This window comes from Uloborus diversus, unplaced genomic scaffold, assembly GCF_026930045.1.
Source record: "Uloborus diversus isolate 005 unplaced genomic scaffold, Udiv.v.3.1 scaffold_11, whole genome shotgun sequence".
Classification (NCBI taxonomy): Eukaryota; Metazoa; Arthropoda; class Arachnida; order Araneae; family Uloboridae; genus Uloborus; species Uloborus diversus.
Genome location: NW_026557765.1, coordinates 5,930,718 through 5,943,273, shown reverse-complemented (window position 1 = coordinate 5,943,273; position 12,556 = coordinate 5,930,718).

Genomic DNA, 12,556 nt, shown 5'->3' with positions numbered 1-12,556 from the left:
TATACAGACGAACCAAATCACCTTTTAATTTTCTACTACGGGCAAATCCGTGGAGGTAAGACTAGTATTTATTAACAGCCACGGTTACAAAGTGTTCTCGTTCATTCAAGGCTTTACTTAAGCATCTTATACTTCTAAAAAGAGGGAGGGGTGTGAATTATCTTTTTTTCAAGAAAAATATCAACATGTATGGATGAACATAAAAAGGAAAACTTCATCTAAATGAAAAAAAAAATCCCGATTAATTATTACCATCATTTAAGATTGGAAAGAAATAAAAATACGTAACGGATATACGCTGTAAATAATCTTTATGATAAGTGTACGGTTATCGGTTATTGAATTCATCGTCATCTTTATTACAGCATCCATATCATCATTTCTTTTTTTACGGATATGCTTTGTATTAGCTATAATCGAAAATCTTCAGTCGTAATATGACGGAAGAAAAATTTCTTGTCAATTTCCATTCCTTTCCATTTGTAGAAACTAGAAACTCAACGAGTAGGGTCCTGCCGCAGTTCGTGGTGACGGAAATCATAATTTAAACTCAAGACGACTACATTCAAACAAATACTGGATGTTTTTTTTTTCTTTTTTATTAGTTATTTATTCCGTTCTCTACCGTGCTAACTTTTAAAAAAAAGTATATTGCATGAAAATACCACATAGAGTACATTTTTGAAGTGTTTTTCCGACTTTTATGAGTAAAATAAGCAATAAATATGTTGCTACTTGAGGACGCAGCTGTCTAAATTGTACATTTTTGTACGTTCAAGTAAATGCGTTGGTTTTGTCTAAATTTGAAAAAAATTATTCAATTGAATTTTACGTAAAATTAACGAACTGTTAAGGCGCAACACTTTTGCTAAAAAAACTAGGATAAGATGAAATATGTATAAATTTTTAAAAAAATCTGCATTACTTCTGTGAAAGCAATCACAAATTTAAACTGTACGAAAATTTTCAAAAAACAGTTAAGTTGCGACACAATTTGACGTATGAGACGTTTTATAAAGAAAAAACAAAACCATCATCTTATTCTTAAGTAAAAACATATTTCTTTCCATTTCTGAAGTTTCGCTAAATATTTCATTTAATGTGTATCAGTGCAAAAGATATAATATTCAGACGTACAAATAAAATATAATTTTTCACGTCTATACGCGCAAAATATAGTGTATAAATATTTAGATGATTTAACGAAATAAATTATGACGCTCTTGGATAAAAGTGTTGGATTTCCTAAGATAAATGAATATCTTATCGTATAATTAACTGTAGAATTGTATAAGATATCGTCTATAATAAATATATCGTTCGTTATTTTCTCTGTACATATGTTTTTGTTGCAACAACAGTGTGATTGTAAAAAAGGCCTCCTTATTCACTCTTTTCTGAAAAAAATAAAACCTGTTGGAACTATCGAAAAATTTACCTTATAAAGTAATATAAATTACCTTTCAATTTGTTTTACACATTTAAAAATTAAAAATGCAAACAGCATTGATTTTTTATTGAAAAAGTTATTGTCACACGATCTTGAACTCGAAAATCTTAAAATAATTTTTCTACTTTTTAATCCTTTCATTTTCTCTGTACATATGTTTTTACTGCATTAAATGTGTGATTGTAAAGAAGAACGCATTCATCGAAGATCATTTTGTCAAACACGTGGATTTTTTTTTTTTTCTTTTTGATAAAATAAATCTGTCAGAATCATTTGAGGCTCTGAGTTCACTCGGCGGTTTTTTAACACATGCGTCTTACAACGCTTTTGTGTTGTCATGAATTGTTGTACTTCATAATCCCATGCAGTTTTATTTTTAACTCTCTTTACAAATATTTCAACATAAAGTACTGAGATGTGATACTTGTAAATGTTATATCCTGACTTTATTCTCTTTTAAATATGACACCATTAGATTACCCATTAGCTTTCCGTCTTTTGACGTGCATACATACACCCCCCAGATTCTCCTTACCTGTTACGGTTAGGTCTATCGCTCAGCATTGTTGGACTTCTGGTCATTGTTTTGATTTTTTATCTGCAAAGATTATTTGTAAATGTTCTTCGGTTTATGACCTCGATTTTTGGGAAGCTTACTATAATTGGAAAAATTCTCATTCTTTTTTCAATGATTTTTCCAGCATTCCATTTTTTTCATGATATTTGGAAGCAATTTTTCTAATTGCCATTTCTGATTTCTTCGTTGTCTCTCACTCTTTTTGTTTCCTGACTTCTGATTGGTTGTCTCTCACCCTTGCTCTGAGCCCGGGGTTGACATGCTGTTCGCTGAATGGCTGTTTGCAGTCTTGTGTCCTGAATTCCTATTAGTTGGCACTCTTTGGTATAAATACCGGTGTCCACTTGGTTGTTGTCAGTTCTCTCGCGACTTTTTGTTGTGTTGGTGAGCTTTTTGCACTGATGAAGAGGCTCCATTGTAGCCTTTAAATAGCTATATATTTTATTTTCTTCAACATTTGTGCTTTATTTACGTTGGTTTTTCACTTTAATCATATCGTGGCACAAAGCTTATATGATAAATTTTCATTTCGGTCTTAAACCGTTTGATAAGTCTCTGATGAAAGGTTTATTTGACATTTTAAAGTTTTATACAAAGTGCAAAAATGGTTCTAGAACGCAGGGTAGTATGAAAGCATCATGGTAAATAACAATAATAACTGTTCAAACATGTCATTTTGAAGTGTTACAATATATTAATGCTGCTAAGTTGAATGTTATACATGTCACAGATGAACAGTAATTTTACCACGCAGGGTAGGAGGAAATCTGTTCAATTGAAATTTCAGATTTAAAACTATAAAATATAATAGTTATATAATGGTTTGTAAGTCTTTTATACAGTAACATCTGAATAACAAAAAAATATGTTAATATTGATGTATGACATTGTATATATGATAATGTATTTTTCTCTTCTAAGCTCCTAATTCAACTACACACAATGAGTAGCATTAATATTTCTCTCTCAATTAAAACAAAAATGTTGTCCAGGAGAATGGCAGCAAAAATAATACACACCCATTTTTAAACTTTAAAAATTTAATAAGAACAGTAGACAAATCATATTAACAAAATATTCAAGGAGTCCTACAAAATGGTAATAATAAATTTTGTTGTAGTACAGAAGATAAAAAAAATCCATTTTTTATGTATAATAATTGAACTCCTTCCTAGGCCAGGAGAATGACATGAAAGCCAGGAGACGAACTTTAAAATGGTGTAGGGTAGACCGACCAGTGAGTGAACATCACCCAGTGAATGAACAGCGCGTCATTTTTTTTTAAAGCTTCCAAAAAATTTTTCTAAGTAAATTTACTACAAAAGTGTCCTTTATTGATATTCTAAGCTATCTGACACCTAATTGGTTACTTTGGATACGTATTTTTTTCCTAAAAAAATGAAATTTTTACTGCCGTGAATCGTTTTTTTTTTTTTCTCTTTCAAAATAATAAGGCTGGTTTCGTGCTAGCAATTATTTTGATAAATATTATTTTTATTGATAAATTTTATTCTTTAACTCTACGAAAGAAAAATTAAGTGTACATATTTAGGTTATGGATTTAAATTGTTTCAGTCAATGCAGAATGTGTAGATTTTCAGGTAGCGGGGTGTTCAGTCACTGGGTACGAAAAATTGCGAAAACCCAGTGAATGAACACTTTCAAAATTTCTTTTGATTTAAGAAGAAATTTGAAGTTTCTTTGAGATATTTTCATTTTCGTACTTTTTTTGTAGTGCAAATAGTTTTATGTGCTTATTTATTTATGTATTTTATTATATATTTTATAATTTCTTTATTTTTGTTTTTGAAAACAATACTCTTTTTGTTGAGTTTTTCTATCTATATCTTTATCTTTGATAGATAGACAGGTAGATAAAGAGATAGAGAAATATAAATATATGTACAAAGAGAGAGAATAAATAGGTAGAGGTGTATGTATGTTTGTATATAGATAGATAGATAAATAGATAGAGGAAGATACAGAGATATATATATTAAAAATAAGAGGTAAATAGATATATAGGTAGATAAATATAGAGATAGAATAGGTAGGTTAATAGATAGATCGATAGATTTATTGATAGATAAATAGATAGCTAGTGGTTAATAGATAGATAGGTAGGTAGAGAGGCTGATATAGAGATAGATTGCTGGGTAGAGAGACTGATATAGGGATAGATAGTAGGTAGATGTATAGACAGGTAGATAGACCGATAGATATAGATAGGAGGATAAATAGATATAGATAAGTATATAGACTGATAAAGAGATAGATAGATAGATAGGTAAACATATAGACAGGTAGATAAGCAGATAGATAGATAGATAAAGTAGATAGATAAGTAGATAGATAGATAGATAAGTAGATAGATTAGTAGATAGATAGATAGATAGAAAAATAGATAGAAAGATATATAGATACAGCTAGTTATATAGATAGATACTCGTAGATCTCAAAGAAACTTAGTTTCTTTTTGAATCAAAATTTAGCATGTTCATTCACTGGACCAATATGTGTTCATTTACTGGTCGGAGGTGTCCATTCACTGGGTCATTGCGCCATTTTTTCTTTAGACACCTAAAAAAGTCGGAAGCGGTACCATTTAAGTTCCCGCGATTTTTTTGAGACATTTACATAGAGCAACTAAAATGTTTTAACTATCACGATCTGTATAGTATAGAATTTAAAATTACTAGGATTTTTTAAAAATCTTACCTTCTTTGGGTGATGAATTAAAAGCAGTTTTTCCAAAATAGTGATTACAAATTCAGTTTGAATTTATTCATATGGCATAATTTCTGTTGTAACATTTCAAGGTGACTCAGGTGCAAAGTTTAAAAGTTGTAAAAAGGAATTGAAAAGCAGTATATTACGCAGTGCTTAAGATTCTGCTTTATAAATATCTACACTAAATAGCTACGTTGTCATAAATATAGTTGATAAAAACCAAGCAAAATACTTGTAATTGTATGCATTTCCAAGAGGGGCAAAAATATTTGAAACATTACTTTTAACAAGAATTTGAAATAAGGAATGTTAATGTCCTAAATCAAATTTATGCTATTTATTCCAGACTTTTTTATTTCATCGGAATAATAATTTATGAAAAGTTACATAGTTGAAATAATTTGTCTCATAGTGGTTGTCCAGTGTCCGCTTGTACCTAGTTTTCTATTAAACTTCATAGAAATGACCATTGAAAGTTTCCAGTGAAAGTTTCTCGTTACCAGCGGATCAACCCATTGAAGCAGGAACAAAGGACCGCTTGGTCATTCCTTCCCTCCCGCCCTGAATTCTGATTGGTCGAGAAGGAATATTCATGAATCCCCTGCCCGAAGCTGCGTACTTCATTTCCGGTAAGCTTCTCTCCAAGCGGAAGCGGCTTTCTAAATTAAGGAAATCCTTTAGGCTTTTGGAGAACTACAACTTCCACTTTAAAGAGGCATGCGACGCCTAGTGAAAGTTCAGTAATACACCTCGGCTCATTTGAAATTTAAATGGAAGGTTTGTTTTGGAGAACTTCTGGCCTGCGTTAATGAATCATAAACTCGATATGAGGGGTGTTTAAACTACTGATCAGCAAGTGCTAATGGTGTTTAACGCTGTTGATGAGGCAAATTAAAGAAAGATACCACTCCATTGCTTTTCATCAGAATTCAATTAGAATAAAACTACCTGGACAGTGACTAAAAATCATTTTTCATTTAACTTTTACGCTTCGATTTAAAGAAAATTATGATTGAGAAGTAAATGAGTTCATAGGATAAACAGGTAAGGACTTACAGCTGCTACAATAAGGGATTTGCATGGAAGTGAAAAAGAAAGAAAATTAATAATAACTAAATAAGCAAAATAAAGATGCAACAAAAGCTACGATGAATACATTGAGAGGCATGAGCGATTTTAAGAGTTATGGGCTGTATATTTCAGATACTGCAGCTCAAAAATGCAGATTCAACTTTTACCTAAGCGAACTGTCATACTTCCTTTAAAATGTAATACAAAAGTTTGAATTTTTTCCTGCTATTGGTAAATAAAGAGCTTAAGTTCGAAAACAAAAAGTTGGTGAAGACGTCAGTATTCGAACTTTAACAAAACCTCTGCAAATTTTCTGTTCTCCTCCTCTCCTTGTTCAATTGTTGCATACATGCATTAATAATCGTTCTTTTAAAAGAAACATAAGGAAAGGAAGAAGAAGCTCAGACGCTCTAAGAGTTTTAAAGTTTTGAAACTAATTAATGCAATGCTTTTTAATGATCTTTAAATTATTACAGATATATTTATTTAAAAATAAACAAAAGTTTAATACTGTAGTTTGGTTAGAGTTTAGAATAAAGGTCCATTGGCCACATAATGGATTATTTGCTGTTGGAAATTAAAAATTCCTTACTTGTTGCCACTCCGCACCTGTAAGACAGCCCTAATATGTCCTGCTGCGTTTAGTCTAAGTTGCATTAATACCATTTATTTGATAAGTCTATACATTATTTTCTCAGACTAATACACTTAAAGTTAAAAAAGGCAATAAATAAGATAAACTGTTTCATTAAACTATAATGCCAAATTGGCAAATAAAGCCTTTAAGAACTATTTAAATGTAATGTAATCTGTCGAATAAGTAAAAGAAATCGTTACATAGCATTGAAAGTATCATAAAAGCATAAAATATCCGACAAATAAATAAGTTAAGTCATTGGAAAGAAGTAAAGAGTTTGAAAAAAAATCCTTGCTAAGTATTCAGTTTAAGCAATTGAAAACAAGAAAAATGTAAAATAGCCGGTCGAGAAAAAAAAGTTATAATAACAAGCCGTTAAATACAATAAAAAGTTTCGCAGAAAAGTAAAATATATAGTTAAATAAATAAAGCCATTAAAAATCATGAAACTAAAATTCCTGCCGAAAAAGGACATCAAATCATTGAGAACAAAAACGTTTAAATTCCATTAAAATGTGAAGTTTAAGAAGGAGGAACAGATATGGTAGGGACGCAAACGATACTCTTCTGTTTCCATCAAGGTAGAGTACAAACAAGTCACCAAGAAACTTTCACCCTGCAGCTTACTCTACAGACTGTCGCATAAACTGGTTTCGAAAACATAAAAAAACTGCATCGCGCATACAAAAATAGTTTCCAAACAAACTTTCGGAAACTTGATATGATATTCAAGATTGAAATTGTCTGAAAATTCAGGACACAAAATATGACAAGACTCTCAAAACAGCTTTTTTGAAACACTCCCAAAGAAAACAAGCGCGTCAAAACCAAACTTTCTCAAACTGTCTCCGATTATTTCCACGCCCCTGCTTTCTCTCCTCATTGTTTCGGTGCCCGCGACTTCATCTGCAGACGACGTTTAGTTCCGGCGGGAACAGCTGGAGCGCGAACGACGCTGGGCTGCTGTCAACCCCAGAAATACCCTCCCCCGGGGGTGACCGCCCTTCTCCTGTGGCTGACAATTTGTGTAGCAAATCAGGACTGCCACCATCAACATGGGTTAGAGGATCCTATTTTATTAAGATTAAGTTGCCTTGTAGGTCTTCTTTGGATTTATGCTCTGATAGATTAGATGTCTACATAATTTGATCACATGCTTGCATTTGCACGTGCGTATCTGAATTGCTGCAATAAAATTGAGATTGTCCGTACTAGAAGATTTTTTAAGCAGTTTGAAAACATCTGATTATCCGGTAATTGTTGAATATCAATACCGTGGATCCCCGATCAACCGAGTCTCAAATAACCGAAATGCCCAACTATCATTACACCCCATGTATTTCTTCCTCTTTTCCAACATTCTAAATCAAAAATCTTCCTTCATCAGTGTATATGTGAAAGGAGCAACAAAAGAATTAGAGTATGTAATTTCACAAAGTTTACGCTTGCTGTACTAGGAAAACAAAAGCATATATTTAGACCATTTTAGTGAAGTTAGAAGCATCTTCTTCCTGACTAATCATCCTATTTTTTCGTAGGGTCAGTTATGACAGGTTCAAATATTAGAGCTTTACTAGGCAAATTAAAACAGAACTTATCCGAGCATTTTTAAACTAAAAATGAGAAACCATAAATTTTGCGATTGATTAATTAATAAGTGGGAAAAAGTTAAAATTTCTTTTGTCACAAGGAATGCATTCTTAAAATCAGGAGTTTACTTTCAAAATGTAATCTATCCGCTTTTGGAAAAAACGGTTTTTTTTTTTTTTTTTCGTTTTCAGAATTTCTAGTTTTCGCCCTATCGACCCATGAATTTTTTTTCTTCTTGAAGTGATTTATATCTACTGTTAAAAAATGCGTAAACACGTGATTTTACCACCTAAACGGTGTACATTCATCCCCTTATTTCTCGCCAGGTCTTTTACGGCAAAGTGGAATTTATCCCTCATTTGTCGGTATCCACTCATTCACTTTCATATCAAAAGAGCACATATCCAAATTTGAATTTGCCACTTTTAACTCAAAAGTAGTTCAAAAATAAAATAGCGGAGCGAGGCACTGGCTGAGCATTTCCAATCAAGCGTGATACCCGTCCGTATTAAGAGATCGCAGCACCTTGCGCCTTGTGCAAGTCTGTTGTCAGTTAGGCAAGCACGGCCTCAAATTGTGATTACTAAATCAAAATTAAATTATTGATATTACGATTAAATTGTGATTAATAAATGATTAAATTGTGATTAATTGTGATTAAAATTGTGATCTATTAATACATACAACGCTGTGTTTTGAATCGGCTTGGGTATTTTCATTGTTCGTACTTAATTGGATCGAAGGTCTTTTTTTTTTTTTTTTTTTGAAATGTTCAATGAAAAGAATAAAGAAAGTAGGAAGGAATAAAGAAGAATAAAAAAATATATTAAAAAATGCTGAATATTTTGTTTTAATTTTCAAGTTTATTTCTGTTTATGCGTAAAACGTTTTTTCGTTTCGACAAAAAAAAATATAAAACTGGATATAATCCGTTTTGAAAATAAACTAGAAAATGCGTGTTTTTTTTTTTTTTTTTTTTTTTTTGCAAAAGGTATGATATCCACTGTTTTTCATCAAAAGGAAATGTATCCAAAATAAAATGGGCAATTTAGGTCTGATAAAATTGAGGAAAAATTCCTAGACTTATGCCAATAGTTACTTGTTATTCTACCAAAACGTTGTGAAAAATTCGAAATTCTAACAGTTAGTATTTGTGATGCGTAAAACTTTTTTTTTTTCATTTTGCTAAAAAAATTAAAATTGGATATAATCCGTTTTGAAAGTAAACTTCTCAAATATAAAATCAAATTGCCCTTCTGGAAGGTCTAAGTACAGTCGAACTAAGTACAGTACTTACGGTATGAACTAAGTACAGTACTTACGGTATGAACTAAGTACAGAATTTACTCTTATAACGAGCGCACTTAGTACATTATTTACTCTTATAACGCACTTAGTACAATATTTACTCTTATAACGAGCGCACTTAGTACAATATTTACTCTTATAACGAGCGCGAAATGATCGCGATATTTGCTCGTTTTTACCGAATTCTCATAAAAAATAGGTTCGCGAAAAAAGTTATAGAAATAGACACATACTTGCTTTGTTATTTTAATATTTCTGTACAGTTCCTCAGAAGTAAAGAAGTAGGTTATTTGATTTAAACTGTCTTATTGTCTCTTTCATCTTATTGTTTTAAGCCAAGTAGGCTGAGAACTATTTAACTTCAAATTCTTCACATTTGTCGGTATGGTGGTTGCTTTCATTTGTTTTTTGTTTTTTTCTCTCTCTTAATTTTCAGCTACAATATCCTCGGAAGTATGTCTCGAAAATGATAACATTATCTTCAACAAATACATATTTTTTAGATGTCCCTTTACTCCACGAATTTCAAAAAACAAAAAAAAGGACCGTGTCATCACGTGTTCGTATGATTTATGTCTTATTTCTAACTTTCGGTTGAATTCAAAAGCGAGTTTTGCTCCCATAGACCCCATTGTACCAACCAAATCTTTTTGATTTCCTTGTCAAATCCAAGTTCTCGTTAAAACAGGGTTCGCTATAAGCGAGTTTAGCTGTTGTAGACTTCCTCTTCTTCCTCAAAGTAGATAGTTCAAAAATCAGCTTTTTGACAAATTAATTCTGCAAAGAGAGGATTTGAGTTAATATTTGACAGATTTATTATTTACAAAATCATTCTTTGATAATCCGCGATTTTTGATTTTCCGTGTCAGCCCAAGCACTTGTTTAAACTTATAATTTCAAATTCAGTATACGTTTTTTACAAAAGACTCATACAATTTTGCCTTAGTTTAACGGTTTGTAATGTGTGTAGCTAACCAAAACACCCATAGACGTGGCAAAGAGGAGCTTTTCGTTATGAGTATTATGAGTGTGTCAACAAATCAAATATTGTTGACACACTACTCTTAGCTATTGAAATTTTTATTTATACTCAAAAATCTTCAATTGAAGAAATTTGATAGTATGAGGTAGAAATATTTCATTCACATTTTTAAGTTTTAAATCATTTGAACGCCTTGATTTTTCTGCGTCAGATGAAATTCATTTGAAGTTTCTACGAGCATTAGGAGAGCTGTAGGAATCATTTATAGAACATCCAAGTCCAAGGCTCACCTTCAGCAAGCCAAACGATTCTAAACAATTACTATTTAAAAACAATTTGCAAATGAAATTTAAAATGCCGAACGAAAGCGAACAAAATGAAGCTTTCTTCTACTGCAAGACATGAGAAGACCTTATTTAAATATCTTATGAAGAAAGTAAAAAAAGTTCCTATTTTTCTTAAAAAATGAATTCTATGCAATATTCAAATAAATACTGCAAACAATCAAGTCTAGAAAAGAGCATTAGAAAGATGTGTCTTATATTTAAGGCTCATGAGACAAATAAAAAACACTCTTCCTAGCAAATCCGCAACTTTTTTGACAAAATAGGTTTCTCCATTACCACAACTATAAATTCAAATTTTGTTGTCCATTAAAAAACAGCTTGCAAATTAAATTTAAAGTGCGGAACAAAATCATTCAAATATAAGATTTCCTGTAATACAAGAAATGAGGAGATCTTATTTAAATATCTTATTTAAGAAAGTAGAAAAAGATTATATTTATCTAAAAATGAATTTTATGCTATATTCAAATAAGTACTGCATACAATCAAGTCTAGAAAAGAGCATAAAAAAGCTATACATGTCTTACATTAATGACTCTTGAGACACAAAAACCGATTCCTAGCCGATATGCAACTCTTTTGACAAAATAAGTTTCTCCATTACCACGACTGTCGATACAAATATTATTGACACACTGTTCTCAGCAATTGACATTGATATTTATCCTCAGAAAACTTCAATTAAAGAATTACCAATTGCAAACAACTCGCATATGAAATTTATAAGACAAAAGAACAAAAGCATACAAAATTAAGCTTTCCTGTAATACAAGAAATGAGAAGTCCTTATTTAAATATCTTATTAAAGCAAGCAAAAAAAATTTCTATTTTTCTTTAAAAAATGAATCCTATGCTATATTCAAATAAATGCTGCAAACAATCAAGTCTAGAAAAGAGCATTAGAAAGCTGTAAGTGTCTTATATTTAAGACTCATGAGACAAAAAAAAAAAAAAATGCCTCCTAGCAAATCCGCAACTTTTTTGACAAAAAAGGTTTCTCCACTACCACAACTATAAATTCAAATGTTGTTGACCACTAAAAAACAGTTTTCAAATGAAATTTAAAGTGCGGAACAAAATCACTCAAATATAAGGTTTCTTGTAGTACAAGAAATGAGACGACCTTATTTTAATATCCTAATAAAGAAAGTTAAAAAAGTTTCTATTTTTCTTTAAAAAATTAAACCTATGCTATATTCAAATAAATACTGCAAACAATTAAGTCTAGAAAAGAGCGTTAAAAGGCCAAAAGTGCTATTTTTATGGTCATTGAAACAAAAAAAAAAGATTCCTAGTCCGCATGCAACTCTTTTGGCAAAATAGACTGATCCATTACCACGACTGTAAATTCAAATATTGTTGACACACTACTCTTAGCTATTGACATTTATATTTACACTCAAAAATATTCAATTGAAGAATTTACCACTTAAAAGCAATTTACAAATGAAATTTAAAATGCAGAACGAAAGCATACGTTATTAAGTTTTCCTGTAATACAAGAAATGAGAAGACCGAATATCTTTTTTAAGAAAGTAGAAAAAGGTTCTATTTATCTAAAAATGAATTTTATGCTCTATTCAAATAAGTACTGCAAACAATCAAGTCTAGAAAAGAGCATAAAAAAAGCTGTACGTGTCTTATATTAATGGCTCTTGAGACAAAAAAAAACGATTCCTAGCCGATATGCAACTCTTTTGACAAAATAAGCTTCTCCATTACCACGACTGTCGATTCAAATATTGTTGACACATTTCTCTCAGCTATTGACATTGATATTTATCCTCAAAAAACCTTCAATTAAAGCATTTACCAATTGCAAACAACTCGCAAATGAAATTTATAAGACAGAAGAACAAAAGCA